Raw genomic sequence first — 17,443 nt, 5'->3', positions numbered from 1 at the left:
GCCTTTTTTATTACCTGTGTATGCTGTTATCCAACATAAGGTAAATTGTGAGACCAGTTATTCTGCTTTTCTTTACAGGAGGCTGTGAGTTTTTACATTGGCAGTTACTATGGGAAATTTTACATGCTATTAATCTTCATGTTTTAATTGATCTGCTGATAATTTGTTTGTATAACTAGGTAGGTAGTTTTCTTTGCCATGGTAGCCTTTAAAAAATCTTTAAAATCTGGATAATTTGATAATTTGGACAGATCATTTGTAGCACACAAACTGTATTGTGTGCCATTTTATTGGAAGTAAACCCTGCATCAGAATGATCTCAAGATGTAGTTTTCTCTAGTTCTAACCTACTTGAGATGATTGCTTGTATTCCCATAAACTATTCACTAATTGTTAATTCTTTTCTATGTTGCTATATAGCTAACAGCATAGGGAAGATAGGCAACAGTGAGTTTTATTCACCTGCCCTTTCTCTTTCTAAAAAAGCCAAGCCTTTTTTTATAACATGGTAGTAACATGAGGGGTTACTGCACCTTCCTTGCAGTATTGCCAAACATAGCTTTTGGTTTTGAATTGTTTACAAAAAGAAAAAAGCCTTTCAGAACTGTATGCTGATTCCTCACTTCTCTTACGAATTGTTATCTCCTTTTGGCTGAATGTGAGTGTTTCTCTGCAGTCAAATGCTAAAAACTTTGTTTAAAACACAAAATGTGACTTAGGGTCCACTAAAAATGTCTGCTAACCTTAATATTCTGATAAAACACCAGTGCTGTGTCAGTGGTCCTAAACGTTTTTATAATTTCCTTCCTGTCTTAACGACGAAGTCAGCAAACTTTTAAACAGTTTCTTTGGACCTTTAGTTTTTTACATATATTTCCCAATAACTTCAAGCATACTAATTGAAGAACTATATGGCGAAGGTTATATGCTCTGTTTCTGGAATGTACCATTTTGGGTTTTGTATTGATGCAGTTACCTTGAGTTTGTACAGTAGCTTGTTTGTGCAAGAGACTAATTTCTGACCAGAACTAGATATACTGCGTGCTCAGAGTACTGACACAAATATCTGCTTTTATTGATGAGCTTCCTGACTTTTCTTTTGTCTGACTCTTGCCAGAATGAGAATACTCCTTTTCTTCTTTGGGATTTCTTGACCCGCAGTCTGAGTTCCTTGATGCGTCATTCACTGAATCATCCCTGTTCCTTAGACTGACCTCCTCTTGATCCTTTCTGTAGGGTCATAAAACCGGGGCAAACTGGGACAATCACTCAAGGGCTCAGAGGAGGAGCCAAGTGCTGCTCCCTGGCTGCAAGGGGGGAGTATCCATTTGTGTCCAGTCTGTATCGGCTCTGGGGAGGTCACTCACACACAGCCCAGTCAGAGCCCCTTGGGAAACATGGTTTTGTGCTAACGTTCAGATTCATCTCAGCCAAAGGAGGAAACGTTAAAGGAAATTGATAAAATCTAACACCACTTTAAATAATTGATGTATTAGTTATTATATTTGCTGTCATGAATATATTTTTTCTGCAAAATCTTAACTTTTGTTTATTCTGGTTGATTTGAGTCTTGCTTTATGTTCATAATACAGATTTATTTTCAGCTGTGATGTTGATAAAGTGTACATCTAGTGTTCATAGTACGTGTAAAATCTCTCTTATATTTGGGATGCTTGATTTGCAGCTTTGATTTTGCTTCATTTTACTTCTTTTGTCAGCCCGTCTAGGAAATCAGGATTTCGTAAATCAGTGGTTTGGGTGGAGAGTTCAGTGATTGTTGGTTTCCATATTCATCACATTTAGACACTAGCTGGTGTCTAAATATAAAAATTTATCTTAATGCTTTCTTAATTTGTGCTTGACATCTGCCACTGACAGTGTACAATATGTTTCCCAACGGGACACTTTTTTCTTTTACCCCACTGATTTTCTTTGAACATCACTTGAACTTTTGCACATTTCTTGCAAATCTGCTGTCTCCCCCACACACCTTTTTTTAAACCACCTAAAGATGGGAGCTTGTGTGAAAGACATAGAAAGCCTTTTTCTATGCTTGTCACTGAACACTTCCAGTGTCTTTTTGTAAAAATGCTGTGGAGCAGTTAGAGTGTTTTGAGATCTAAGTTTTGACTGTTTGCTTACAATTAATTTCAACTTATTTTATCATCTGGGGTTTCTTTGTGCTTATACATGCTTATAGGTATATTTAGCAAATAGCCAGTGATGAAATTATTGGTATAGTCCAACATATATGCACCTGAACAGAGTAATTGCTAACAGTCATTTTTAAGGAGTGGATTTTAACAAAAACACATAACAGGCATTTTCACTTACATTTTATTCCTTCCCTTCCTTGTTTCTGACTTGCAGGTCTGTATGCTTAGGCTTAGCATGGTGATAAAGTAGTAGAAATGTGGGTGTAAACCAGTGTTTTATGATTTAAATAAAGGTTACAGCATTTTTATGTCTGTGTGTAATACATAGAGTACCTAAAAATGTAGATTTGCCTGTTTTATGCACAGTTAAGGTCACTGAAGGGTTGCATATGGCTTATGATTTTCCTTACCCTGAAACATTTGATTGTTAGTTCCTGTATGAAGTGGGCTAACTCAGAGATAGATATGAACATGGGGTTTATCATATTTTGCATTATATGGTATTTCAGTAATTTCTGCTTCATTTGTTAAAATCAATTTAAAACCAACAAAAATGAGCGAACTGTTAGTGTGTGGGGTTTGGATTTGTAAATATGTGCGGATTGTGTTACGTCAGAAACACTCTACACACATAAATGTTTGGCTTTTTCTTTTCTTTATCGCTGGGAGCTCATATGTCTTTTGAGATGGCAATCAAATGCAAAAGTACTTGGTTTGGAGATTAGCCTCTGGAAGGTGCGCAAGATAAAAAACATATTAGAAGCTGCAAATTGGTCACATATGTTTGATATTTTTTCAGTTTGTGTGCTTAACTGCATTCTGCCTAACAGAGTGAGCTAAACTTTTCAAATAGTTCTTTTTATCTGCAAAGTCCCTTAATTCTTCCTTCCCTATTTCCTGCTCTTGAATACAGATTCTTTTGGTGTATATCTTGTCATGCAAAAATTGTAAGGTGGAGGGGAAGAGCACTTTTTTTTTTCTCCTCATGAAATTACTGGAATTTTAGGCAGCAAACTTGAAGTGTGATTTAGTGGTGGAAGCATAAACCTGAGTACTGCTCACAGGGTGATTCTAGCAAGTCTGATTTATTTCTGGCTTTTTCATTCTGTGAATTGTTGATAGAAATAAGAGTACATGAGGTCTGATTTACTCATCCTGGAAACTCCCAGACAAAAGTGGAAAGCGTTCTGGACATTAACAGTAATTTGGCTGCTGGAAGTTGCCCAAAGTACTGGCAGCGTGTTCTTGCTCTTACTGAAAAATAAAGTAGCAGTTCTCCTTTCTTTAATAAGTGTGTTTCTGTTTGGATCCTGCTCAGCAGCCTGTTGTGAAAGTCATCACTTCTAATAGAACAGTGCCCCAGGGACCAGCGCAAGGCATTGATGGGCTCAGGGCTGACTCAGCATAAATCGTTGACACTGCTCATCTAGAAAAATGATGCAACTACAACTCTCCTCCTTGCTCTGGGAGAACATCTTGGATCTCCTCATTCAGTTTTCAGAGGTGGGGTGATCCAATCTGACTGGGGTGAGTCTTCGCTTCTTGCATATATTTATCTGTCCCTGTTCTTTTCAGTCTTGACTATTTCCTGCAGGTCACAGACTGTGCATAACTGAACTATTAATGGCTTTTGTCATACGTTAGAGAATTTCACACCACCCTGACTACTTGCTTAGTGCTAAAGGCATTGAGAGGTCTGTTTTCCCCTGAGAAGCTGATCTCTTCTATTCCTGGCTCTTGCCTAGCATCTCTCTGGGCTGTTCCTCATCTTGGGGCACATGTGGAAGCACAGTTCCTCCCTATGACCACTGCAGCAGCATTTTTAGGTTAAGGAGCACATTCCTGCTGTCACCTCATTGTTCTGCCTCTGCTCTGCAGCCAACTGCTCTCAGCTGTGCTGGCTGAGGTGCCCTCAAAGCTGCTGCACACCATCACTGACCCCATATGCCTTTTGGACAAAAAGAAACAAAACCTAGGAGAGACAAATGGTTATTTTTGAGTTGAACTGACTTTATGTAGTTCTAGAAACAGTGACATGCACATACTGAAAGAATGGTTTGGCAACAAGATAGGAATAAGTGGTGGGGAGGAAGAGGGAAGAGGAGGAGAAACTTGTTGAGAAATATTACTGTAGATGCCCCTGTTGCAGAGCCATAGCCAGGACCTGTGGGTTTATTTCTTTAAAATGGAGAGCAAAACTTCCTCTCTAGGTTTCTGTTCATTAAACTGACCTAAACTCTGTGTGTAGGGAGGATGGTGATTTATGAATAAACGCTTACTGGCCGCTGAAGATGTTTGTAATTGAGCACATCCCCAACACCTCCCATTCCACATGTAGGCCCTCCCCCATTATATCTGGTTTGCTGCTTGGGCAGGGAGCTGTACCTTAGCAATAAGGAAGCTATGGCAAAGGTGTCAGCTTGAACTGTACCTCAGTAGTGGTGGTGTTACAGCCATGTGAAAGGAATGAAAGGAACCTCATGATTTCATCCCTTGTTCTGTCACGCCTTTGCTCAGAGATGCTGATTCCATTTGCTACTGGAAAACTAGTGTTAAATGAAAGATCCCCCCTCGTTTCTGTAAGTGAATTTACAGCACTGATTCACTGTGTTGTTTTTGTAACCACCATGTCTGTCAGTGGGAGCTGAAGGACGGGCATTCTGCTATCCTTAACATCATGCATTCTTATCTAATTATATATTTATTTTTGAAAATATAATGCTATTACACAATAACTTAATTATTATTTTATGTGATATTTAAAGCCCAGCGTTGTGCTTCCTGGCACAACTGAACAGACATTCTCCTCCAGGAATTATATCAGTTTCTGGAAGTAGGAGAATAAAATCCAGCAAAAGATTTAAGTGCCAACAAAGATGTTTACTGTAATGAATTGTTATAGTCAAAAATTATTTGTGCCTTATTAGCTTGGGACTACTGTATTCCTAAAATGTCTTGTGAGTATTCATTTATGTTGTTGGCATCTTTTGTGGGTGGATGTTGGCATTAGGTCAGTTCCTTTAGGAGAGAAGAAAGGGGATGCTGCACACTTGGAGCCTGTCAGAGAAAATCCATAGGAGGGATGAAAGAAAATGGATTTGACTTCTTGGTTTAAATATAGTTGTCCTTCTCATACAGAGGCTAAGGGCTTCAGAAGGTTTTGAGAATTTGTATGTGCACAAGGTGGAAATACGGGATTACAAGGATGAAAAATAATTCTGGAATTTATTGTGCTTTAACCACAGGATGTGGTTATTGAAATAATGTTCTTGGGCTTTTGGCAACAGTTGGCTCTCAGGCCTGCTCTTAAACTGCGCTGAACAACTCCAGCGGAAGTCAGAAATAATCAGAATTTTGAACAGCTGACACTAATTTAAGTGATTTGTGCTTCTACAGGAACTCCCTGATCTACCAGGGAAGATTTGACCAGTAAACTCTCAAGTTTGGATTCTCTTCCCAGATCTGCTCCTGATGTGCTTCATTGCATGGGTTTTGGTTGAGCACTTTCCCTACGTGTAACTGCTGGCTTTCTCCTTGGGGTTCTGTGCAGAATGTGAGGTCTTTGAATCATGGTTATCTTTAAGAAACAGGTTGGACCTTTGGGCTATGGCTTATGTCCATCAGTGGTTTTCATTTCGTTGGGGCATAGTATTAATGAAAACTTGTTGTTTCCTTCCTCAGTGTCTGAGGATAAACTCGGGATGGATGTGTTGTAGCGTTCAATTACATTTTCATTGAAGGATATTGCTTTTTCTCAGTTTTGAATGATTACTTCCTAGATTGCAATTTCTCAATTTTTGTCACTTTAATTTTTTTTATCTCATTATGCCATTTGATCTGATGGTGACTAGTTGATTTTGAATTATTAGTTCAGTACATTTTCTGTCTCATTTATTTGAATTAAGTCTCCCTAAAATTAATCAAGGACTGTGCTTGTTACATACATGACTGCTGTTGAGTGCTTCTCTGTGCTCTAATACTCCAAACTTAAACCAAAGGAAATATCTGGAAAATAAAAGAGGTTTTACTAAGTATATAAGTTACCTTTTTTTCCATACTGTAAGGTTTTGGGGGTTTTTTTGACTTTTGACCAGTTTTAGCTTAATAAAGTTCAGATAGTTAAAAAAATCCAAAAAAGCCCCAAACCACCAAAACACGATAAAGCAAATCTGTGCTGCAGGTGCAGCATTGATCCAGCAGCTCAATACCACACAAATAACAATTTGGTAGGTGTGAAAAGCAACTGCTGCTGTAGCAGCAAGGTGCAGGGCTCATAATGTAACTGGTTGAATGTTCTTCAGTTAAAATGAAAGTGCCCCACAAGCTGTTGCTAGGGAAATAGGCTCCTGTGGTTAGTGCTGAATGCAGAGAGGCTTGTCTGTCTTGTAGATCAAAAATTGGCTCCAAGCACTTTGTGTATCACTTTACTGCCGGAAACTTGCTGCTTATCAGCAGACTGCTCTCTGTGCCTCTGAGGAACTTCAGTTACAAATACAGAGAGAATCTTTTTCTTTTTTAACTCTCTTCCCTTTATGTTTTGATGTGGAGCATTTCTCCTGTGCATTATCTTTGTTTATAATGTCTGTGTAGGACAGAAAGTATACTGTCCCCAGGACCTGATCCTGAGGTAACACTTCTAGGGAGCAGCGCCTTGATCCCTCTGTAACTAAAGGGAATCTTGCATAAAGCTGTTTATCAAGGGCTCTGACCAAAATTATGTTTTTAGGCATAGATTTTAAAAATTAAAAAAAAAAGTAAAAGTCAGTGAAACTTTGTCTACTTGGTGTTGACATTATTCTCTAAAATCACACTGTAATTCTCTAGAGTGTGTTATAAATATGAATAACTACAACTGAGCACCTTCATAAACATGGGATGATTTTTAAAACTCTCATAGTTAATTTTTCTAAAAGGCATTATGATATTTCTGGGACATCCTTCTCATGTGCTGCTCTCCAGATAACACTGGTCCATTTCAAAGGAACATGAGGCATCTCATGATTATCAGAGACTCATCCTTAATATTGGATACATAACACAGTGAAAGTAAAGCAGCAGCTTATTTAGGCATTCCAAATTGAACATGTAACAGGTTTAATGAAGTCTTATTTTTATCTGCTTTTTACGCATGCTCAGACACATCAGATTTATATCTGCCTTTTCAGATGAACTCTGTGAGATATTCTTGTGGTTTTTCCTCTCATCTCTCTCCAAGGCTGCCAAAAGCCTTTGTCAGGGTTTTAACCTTTTTCATAAGAATATTTTCCAGTTTTCACCCAACTTTTATGAATGCTGATGTATGTAGGACTTGGCTAGGTACAGCTAACTCCTGGCCAAAATCTAATGGAAATGGCCACAGCCGTCCCAGGGCTTAGGTATGAGCTAGACATTTAACCCACTGTGACAGAGTGGAGTGCCTATTTTGAGTGGTGGTTCAAGTAGTTTGTATATTTTACCAAAAATTTAACAGAAAATGGCAATAGATTGACTTTAATTCTTGTTATGATAAAATACTTTGCATCCATTCTGATTTTGTGCCAGATTATTTGGCAGTTTCCCTTGCCTTCTGCTTTCCAAAGTGGGTCCCTTGTGACACAGCTTTGGGGTGAGCTGCGAAGTAGATGTTGATACTGTCTCTTCCCAACACAGCTGTTTAACTTGTATCAAGTTCCTCAGTGGCATCCTAATTCAGATTTCCTGCTCTGGGCCTCTCTTTGGGTCATTGTTTCAACACTGCTCTATAACCATTTACTCCTGGGTTCCTGCCCCTGGTGAGCGTGCACTGGATTCCAACAAGGAACAGTGAGGAACCAGGGCTCCTGCCAGTGCCTGGTGCTGTGCTGAGGTGTTGAACTTCTTTGGCATCTTGTCACATCTGCAGAGTTGTTCCCAGAATGCATATGAAGAGGATAAGGCAGGAAGAGAATGAGACAAAACCAGGAGCTGTTATGCATGTTATGAATTCCCCTACTAGATACCTGGTGCACTGGGTTCAAGGATGATACCTAACCACGTCTTGTCATCATCTGCCTAACTGGAGACAAAATTTTCTGTTCACAACATCCTAGGAATATGCATTTCTGCTCTTCTTGTATTCCAAGACAAGCGAACTTAGTGTCAGAATCTCTTCATTTGCACACTAGCAAGTAGATAAGTCTTTATCCAGAGTTACAAGGTCCAGAGAAGGAATGTTTTGTTGGTGTGGTTTTGGTTTTTTTTTCAGCTGTTTTCCTGCCATATTGTCATATTTGCTGATCTGCAATATTTTGAGTTGTTTTGAATTATATATTTTTTAATTTAAGTTGCTGTTCTTGGAGCGTTGTTTTTTTGTTTTGTTTTTTTTAATTGCTGGTATTTGATCTTGTGTGTAACAAAACTTCCTGAAAAACGTAGGACTTTCATTATCTATAGTGTTGACAAAGTTAGTTACACATTCTTACCCTATTTTTAGCAGTGCCCTTTGTTGTCATGCAGGCCTTGCTTGAAACGCATTGGGATCAGTTAGCATAAAGATGATGCCTCTCATCAGTCTTGAGCCTCCTTCTCAGGCATTTCCAACTATGATGAAGTGTTTCAATCAAGTTATACTCATGCATGCCACAGTTAGTTAAGTACTTTTTCTTCTACTGATTGTCTGGGTAAAGGTTCATAAAATGTATGATGGAGATTGAGTATATTTTTCTTCCTTGAACTATGAGGGGAGGAAATAAAGCATTGTTAATGCCTATAGTGGTCACTGGAGTAAAGATTCCCTGTCTTGTTGCAGGTTCCTGTGTGTGCTACATCAAAAGATTTAGTGTCAAGGATTACACCTGAGCAGGCTGCACTCAGTATCCTGCAGGAATTCCAAAATGAGTGAACAGACCATGGTGGAGTGGAGAAATATGGAATTTGCCAATGAATCCTGTGGCCTGTAACAGTAAGCAAACAACAAGCATGCATTTCTTATCAGTGGTCCCAGTAAATAAAAGCCTGGTGTAATCTGCTGTGCACAGCTGAGCTTTGCAGTCCAGGTAAAAATGCTTTCTCAGTGCTGCTGGTTTAGCACCCAGCCCTGGGGGCCGGCTGGGTGCTGAGCAGTGTAACCTTCACTTGGGTGTTCGTGGTGCCTCACTGGTTTGGAAGGTTCTTCTGTGGACTTCACGTCACTTTGAGGCAGTAACTGCAAGCTGTTTTGAGAAGTGATTTTTGCCACATCCTGAAGATTTGCTGTGTCTGGGGTATTATTTCAGGTTTGGAATTAACTAGCTCTGCTTTAATACTCATTAACTGGCCTTAGTATCAGCAAATCCAAAGGATAAATCTGCTTCAGGAGAATTTAATTTAAAAGTGTCTGCTTTGTTTTAGCTGTGCCAGGTGAGATATCCACATTTGCCCTGGTGAGTCAGTGCTTTGCATGGTGCAAGTTTCCAGTGGCCTGTTGGAGTTGGAGCAGTTTGACAGGGCTGGCTGTCAAACAAAGCTTTGTAAATGGTAAGATGAAAGATAAGATGAAACAAGAAGAGTGATAGTGATTAGATCTGTGTTCAGACATCTTAGTATCTTAGTAGACAATCAAAACTTAATGTAGAAAAAAAATTCCATGAGGCATGTTGGTTGTCACTGGAAAGCTCTCACTGCTTCTGCATGTTTCCCTCTTTATGATCCAAAGGAGCTCACCCAGGCCCTTGTGAATGTTTGGCTCCTGTGGCCCTTTGGATCAATGATAAATATGTACACAACTCCTAACAGTTTTCTAGTGTGTGTTGCTGTCAAGTGAGACTGAAAATAGAAGATTTCTGAGGTCTGCAGTCGTCTATCATTGTTTTATTTCAGAATGACTCCACGAAGGACCTTTCCAAAACTTGGTATTACATTTTGGAAAACTTTTAAAAAAGAATTGTGGGTGTTTGACAGCTTTGTGTCCTGAGGTAGGGTATGACTCTAGAAACAATGCTTCCATAAGAAATGTCTGTCTCCTTGGTGGTGTTTTTAATATTTAACCTCCAAGGGAGGGAACTTCCTTATTGCAAGTGTTAGTTTTAGTTTTTTTGGCTGTGAAGTATGGATGTGGTGGTGTAACAAATGTTGCACGGTTAAGTTTGGGGAACGTTAAAATTCCCCTGTAATAAATGCTATAGAGAAATAAGATGTTTAAAGCAGGTATTTGATAGGACTTACTCTTGAAGTACTAGTCATTATTTAAAGGGGGTTTTGGATTTCATCTGTCTCCTTACCTTCCCCCTTCTTCCTTAAATAGTACAAAGACTTTGTTTTCACAAAGGTTATTTTATACATTAACAAATATATTTGTGCTGCAATACCACCCTGCAGTGCACTGCTCCGAGTACTGATGCACAATCATGTTTTTCTGTGTCCATCTCTTGGCCTTGGGCTGAGTTTTATGTCCAAAGTGACATTGTTTCGGGAAGAGTTGAGTAAGCAGAAATTCAGAAGCAACCATGTTTGACAAAATAATTTTAAAAAATACTTTGTTCTGTAAAAATTAGAGAGTGGGACAAAAGTCAAGGAAACTGAAGTTGTTGTGTCATTGCATTGTTTGAATTTCAGATGTCAGTTTGTATTTTTATTCACTTCAGTGGGGTGGGAATATTTCAGGTAGGAGAGAGAGGAGCCTCCTTCTCTGTTTTACTGGTTTTAGATGGACTCAACTGAAATCGGAAGTGATTTCTTATCTTACTCAGGGCAGGTTTTATCTTCTTCCTGCCTTGTCCCATGCCATATTGTCATTGCACCTGCTCTGTGCAAATACACTATTTACCTAGAGGTGGGAAAGACTCAGTTCTATGTTGAACTGTACATTCCCCTTAAATAACTATGTGAGACAGGAAAAAAATGAGAGCAATATATGATGCCCATTACACTCTTGTTCACAGTGATTTTCAAAATTTTTGTTATTTTTTTACTTTTTGCACATCTGTTGTTGTATCTAGTCATAGACGAGTCCAGTTACATCCCAATACTCTGGCTCTGTCACATCTGTGCTTCTTGACTGCTTTACTGAAATAGGTTATCTGAGGCATATTCAGAATATTGCAATACAGGTGACAGAGAATTCATTCTATGTGTAATTAATTATACTGAGCATAGAAAACTTGTCAGCCTGCGCTATTTTATTTGCTGTCTGTCTGTCTGTAATCTAAATGGGACAATGCCTAAAAAAACCAAATTGACAGTTCAAACACACCTTTCTTGAATTTTTGTTTTATTGCTGATTTCAGCAGAGACTCAGTATTACTGAGTGTGATGCATTTTTTTTTCTTAAGAAACAGATCTTCTGAAAATGTCAGGAGTTTTACTTTCTGTGAAAATCAGGGATATTGTAATAGAAATTATTGGGTCTTACACACACAAGGACTCTGTCCTTATTTCTGTCTCAGCTGAAAATTCCTCATAGTGCTGAAATTTAATGTTCTGTGTTTCAGGGTTTTTTCTGCAGTTTATATAGCTCAATATTGCAGGTTTTAGTGCTTTCAATAACTGCACAAGCATTCTGCTTTTGATATAATTAAACTGAAATTACACATTGAAATCCATCCTGGCTTCTGAGGACACTGTGTTCAAAGACATGAATTTTAAATAGGTCTGAAAACTGAAAGTGTAAGGGCAATATTGACTTTTGCTGTGGTAAGTTCAATTTTAAATCAGCTAAAGTCAGAAAATCTATCTGTAATATGTGACAGGGGGTCGGGAAGTCAAGAAATAATCACACACCTTGGTTTGGAAAGATGCAAAGCACAGCTCAATTCTCTTCTGGTGTGATGTATCTTTTTACACCCTGGAGTTTGCTGCTTGTGAAAACCAGTGTTATAAAAGGACTCCTCCTCCCCCGCCCTGCTGAGCCAGACCCAGCACTTAATTACAAGGCTTAATAGATTTGTTGGTTGAACCCCACTACGTGTTTTCACAATTAAAAGTACCTTAGAACAGTAGTAAACTCTCACATATAGTTCTGTTGCATCAGTCTGGTTATATGGACTTTTCTTTCTTTTTTACTAACTTAGTTTGTGAGCTTGTCTTAAATTACCAATCAGTTTTCTGAACCATATTCTGTCACTGTTTTCTGTCCTACCTGGATCAGTAGCACAGAGATTTCTTTGTGACTGTAATCTCTTTCCACAGAGCACATCCTGTAATAATACTGGTAGTTAAAAATGAGCAACAAACACCCTCCCCCCACCCCCAGCTTTAGCAGTGGTACCCTTGATATTCTTTTTCTTAGGCTGTGGACCCGTGAGAAGTGATGAGTCAGTTTAAGAGCTCACTGCTGTGCTTGCTTTCCTACTTGTGGTTTGCTTTTCCTTTCCAAACCCCGGGCCAGCTCCGGAGATCATCTATACCTCTGCTACCTGCTGCACTCCCCCACCCTGACAGGGAAGTGACCTGCCAAAATTGTCTTTCTGTTGCTGTCTTTGGTGAATGGGCTCTGCAGAGAGCCCAGCAGGAGCTGGGTGCAGGCACCTGGCACAGGATGGGGGGTCTGAGTGAGCCAGACCTTCTCCTTTGGCTGCTCAGAGCTGGCTCCTGGACTCAGCAGCTTACCAAACCACAGCCTTTGTTATTTCACGTCTTCCGCTTGTGCAAAAGACTGAAGGACTGTTTCCAAATTAAACAACTTGTTATTTATTCCTACTTTAAAAAGTATTGTAGAACAAACATTATGAGAAGACTCAATCTACCAAAATAAGAATGTGAATTTAAAAAGTTCTGTTTCAATGCTTTCTTTGCAGTACATTTAGCACTATCATTGCTGTGGCTGTCAATGTTCAAGGGCAAAGCCTAAGGGATGTACTGTCACTGATTGCTCTGACATGTCATGAGATTTTTTTTTTTCGAATGACAGTCTACTTTTTGTATTGATTTGGCTTTTTAAGGTAAATATAGTTCTGAGTGCTGATGAGTTGAAGTGGATATGCTCAGTTTTTGTGAGAAAATAGAAGGTGAATATAAGTAAGATTTTTTTTTCTGTATTGCAGAAGGAGCTCTTCAGCAAGAAAGGTGCGATTTCACATGAAAAACTTCAAAATATGTATAAAAAGAGGTTCACCTTTGTAAAGACACTCACTGATAGCAGATAGATCATTAAAAACACACCTCTTCTTCACTCAATATTTTTATATGAGTAGAAAAAGCCAAGATGGCTGCAGGCTAGCATTTGAAAGCAAAGTCTAAAAGGAAGAAGTGTTGTCTTTAACATGAATGGTATTTCCTGTGATCTTTGGATTGCTAAAGTTCATTTCCTAGACTGAAATAGTTGTGGAGTCCACTAGACTGGAGATTATTTTTACTTGAGATTCATAATTCAGCTACTAATCTCCTTCAATTATTCTGCTGCATGTTTATAGATTCCTGGTTCCCTTTTAATATCTGCTAATGGGTAATTACAGTCAGAGATCATTCTTGTCATGGAAATTGCTAAAGTAATTTCAGAAACACTGTTGTTATTTGTGTGAAACAAAAGATGGACTGAAAATCAAAACTGTACTGTCTGTCTGGTGCTGTAGTAGTTATAGAAGAAAAAAGTGGTTCTGCTTGATTTTATACTGAAGATATTGAGAGGAATAAGGCAATTTATATTGATTTGCTTGGTTCTTGCTATTAGGGTTTGTTCTAATATTTCAGGGTGACACTGCTCTTTGGTAACTAGGCAGCTCTGGGTGATCAAGACTTGAGTCCTTGGCAAATGAACAACTAAGAGAAAAAATACTTTATAAATTATCCAGGTGGTTACTGTGGCTGTGTTCGCTTGTGAATACATCAGGAGCTTTGAAATTAAAAACAGAACCACAACATACTTGGATTCTGTTTGGAAAGGCTTTCACTGGTCGGGAGCTGCTGTGAATAATTCTCTCAAGAGAGGGGGAATAGGATGTTGTCACTGACTGTCTGTCCATCCTGGTGTGTGAGCGACAGGGTGGGCAGGAGGGTGCAGGTTTTCCACGCCCCCTCCCCTGCCTGTGACTGAGCTAGCACCTGGAAACTCTTCACACTCTGCAGAGGCAGAGAATAAAGGAAGCCATCCCAAGAGCTGTTTTGTTGTTATCAGTCTGACTTTTGTATCAGATAGCACATCATTCATTCTGTTGCTCCACCGTGCATTGCTGGGGGAAGACTGCTCTTTGTGCCAGAGCTCCAGAGGGAGCTCCCTGGGATGGGTGATTTTGTGCTCTTCTCTGCTCTCTCCATGTCTTGAATGCCCTTCCCTTTCCCCTTCCCCATCTGCCCTCACACTGCTCCATGCAGACAACTGCTGGGGAAGAAGGGGACAAAATTACCCCATGCATCAACACCCTTGGGCTGGTGTGTGTTTCTTTAAAACACTTGGGCTCTACAGGCTCTGTACAGGCCATGGCTATTCTGCAGCTTTTGAGTCCAGGCCAGTTCTTAAGAAAACGTGCTGGATTGACACAAAGCACGGTGGACAGCTTTAACTAGCCTGGGAGAACATAAGGGCTTCAGTCCAAGCCTGATAGACTAATGAAATATTTGCTTTCGTATTTTTTGCGACAAAATTCTATTGATGTGTCAGTAGGAGACTGGAGAGTTCAGCAATGCTTGAAAAGTCCCATCTGTGGCGAGGAAAGCATAGAGCAATACCCAGGTTTGTAGAAATGTCTTCTTTGCTTGCAGGTGAAAGGCGGCTGTTCTTTTGTGTCAGGTCTTGCCCAGTACTTACCTACAAAAGCTTCTATTGCTGAATCTGAGCACATCCTTGTTTCCACTGACTTGAAACAGAGTAGATTTGAAAGGAAGTACCTGTTTTGATTCATGTTCTGGAAGGTATTCTGTTGTCATTTTTTTATACTTCTTGCATGTCCAGTGTTCTTACTTATTCATTGGGCAAATTTCTTTATCTGGCAAAATGTTTTACATGTTAATTGGCTTTCAAATGGCTATAGAGCTCACACAGATTTGACTAAATCATATTTGTTTGGTGGTTGTTCCTGAAGGTTGTCAGTGCTGTTTCTAACTCATACCTCCAGTGTTGTTTCTTATATATCCTTGCATATCCTAACCTGAGTGACAAATCCTTCTCTTTTTCATCCAAAAACGATGAAGGCTTCTAAGGAAATGAGGCTTTTTCTTGATAAACTGCTGATCAGAGCTCCATGGTTTTAGGGCAACAGTCCAGATCCAGTCCCCATTTGGCTCAGTGTGTTTACCACTGGTGCTTCTGGGAGTGTTGTTTTTTGTGGGTTGTTGCTGTTTCAGGGTTACACCTCTCTTGGTGTGTCATAACAACAAATCTTCAAGAAACACTGACCAAAAAAAGTAAAAGTGATGCTGTAGTACCCAGTGCTCACATGATTCTTAAACATATACACAGGAGCATGTTGAGTTGATCGTTTTTCTACTGTGTGATACCATCCATGACAGAATCTTCTTCTCCCTCTCAAATCTACCTTCTACATTTTCAGAAGGTTGTTGGAAAAAATTCAAAGGAGGAAAGACACAAAAAGTGGGGACTTTTAAAAAGGGAGGTGCTAGTGGCAGTGGGACAGGGGATTCAAATTGAAACTAGTTTGGAGTTGAATTACTCGTTTCAAAGTAGCACTTGTGGTGGTGCATTATGGATTCTTGGTAAATCAATAAAGTAATGTTGGGGTGTTTCTTTACCTAGCAGAGTTTTGAGAAGAAAGTTCTGTGACCCAGGGGTCATTCATAATTACTAGCAATGCACATCTATGGAGATCAGCCAGGAAGAAACAAATCAATAAGATAGCAATCTCTTTTTTATTAAAATGGGTTAGACTACTGAAAAGACATGTCTCTTCAATTTTCTATCCTGTAAAACTCTTCAATAATATTCAGAGATGGTTCCAAGCTGACACTGCACCCATTTTTCATCTTTTGAGCATCAGATAACTGAACCACAGCCACACAGTATAATTCTGTAGAATAGACATTGTCCTTGGTACTGTTTTTTCATTGACATAATCAGGAGAAGTTACAGAAAGCAAGCTGTGAAGTAATTTTTCTTGGATTTTAATATTTAGTAGCCCAAGACAGGAAAATTTGTTTTACATAATTGTGAATGTATCGCTGCTTAGAAATTAATAGTTATTTTTTGAAAATTAATTCTGCTAACTGGAAAAACAAAGTTGTCTCTCAAAATACCTCTATATCATCACAATTACCCTCAAAATATTTCTGCAAGTATATCAAAGAAGTTTTTTCATTGTTTTTGTTCTGAAATACACTTTTAGAGGGAACTGGGATAGCAAGCCTGTCATCTCTTTCACCTAGTGGTTCACATCAGGCAGAGTGAGTTCCTGCACCCCCAGCCCCATGGTAAAGGAATTCCTCAGGCTGTTTAATGAGCTGTCTGCCTCTCTGGTGCATCACAGTCCAAACCTTCCCACTGTCTAGAGTGTGTTGTCTTTGTTACTGATAGACGAATTCCGATTGAAATACTTGCCCCTGTGCACACCTTCTGACAGCTGCTTCTTCAGGAAAAAACTGGCTAACAGCCAAGTGAAGTAATTGTGCAGTTACCTTCGATATGGAAAATGCATTAAAACATGATGCAAATGTTTTGATTTCTTCTTCATATCTCCTTTGAGTGTCAGTGGTTTCTGAGATTCACACTTGTTTTCAAGAGCATTATTATACACATGCAAATGGTATCAGTACCAGAATAATTTTTTTTAAGTGAAAAATGGGAGGACTTTAATTATGATGAAAAGCTCAGTAATAACCAGTACAGGTGAGACATTAGGTATACATGGGAAAGATGTATTAAAAGAGGTCTTCAATTTTATTTACATATTATATATATATACGTATTAATATATTTATACATATGTCAGTTTATTCTGGGTGTTACTGAATAAAGGTGGTGCAACATGATCTTTTTTTGTGATTAATCCAAATTTGTAGTATACTCTGGGCAAGAAGTTCTAGTTACTCATTTTGCAAAAGTAACACTTTTTTTTTTTTGTCCAGTCTTGCTGTTGATATATCTGGTTTTGCCTGCTTGGTCATTAATAATTGGATAGTATGTTAGTGGTTGGCTCTATTTGCCAGAGGCAGAATCGCTCAGTATGTTTTCTGACACTTTTTCCTGCTTGTAGTGTGAATGCAGTCTGAATGTGTGTATGCAGTTAAGCATTTGCTTTTTGAAGGTAACTGGCTGGCATTTGGCTTTTCTGAGGGGGGGAAAAAAAAAAAAGCAGGTTTTAGTGGGTTCTTTCTCCCTGGAGCAATGGCCTTGGGCACCATGGTGACAGCAGTCAAGTGGCAAAGAAGCTGTGGTCCTGTTACTAAGTTTTAATAAGACTTATGAA

General features: G+C 39.0%; 1 protein-coding gene across 5 annotated transcripts in view; it reads left to right on the top strand.

Moving 5' to 3' along the window:
* Positions 1–17,443, top strand: part of ADCY7 (adenylate cyclase 7) — a 60,567-nt gene that overhangs the window by 9,300 nt on the left and 33,824 nt on the right. For 3 of the 5 annotated variants that reach the window (XM_032121440.1, XM_032121439.1, XM_032121436.1), the window contains exon 2: positions 8,923–9,075. The exons of 1 other annotated variant lie outside the window; for it this stretch is intronic. The gene's annotated coding sequence lies outside the window, so the exon portion shown is untranslated. Of the gene's footprint in view, positions 1–8,922; positions 9,076–9,503; positions 9,630–17,443 lie in introns of all 5 variants that reach the window. One more of the 5 variants, XM_032121437.1, reaches the window with a different exon arrangement.

The sequence above is a fragment of the Corvus moneduloides genome, chromosome 12 (genome assembly GCF_009650955.1).
Source record: "Corvus moneduloides isolate bCorMon1 chromosome 12, bCorMon1.pri, whole genome shotgun sequence".
Taxonomy (NCBI): Eukaryota; Metazoa; Chordata; class Aves; order Passeriformes; family Corvidae; genus Corvus; species Corvus moneduloides.
The sequence above is the reverse complement of the archived record's forward strand: the minus strand, read 5'-3'. Positions and strand labels throughout refer to the sequence as shown.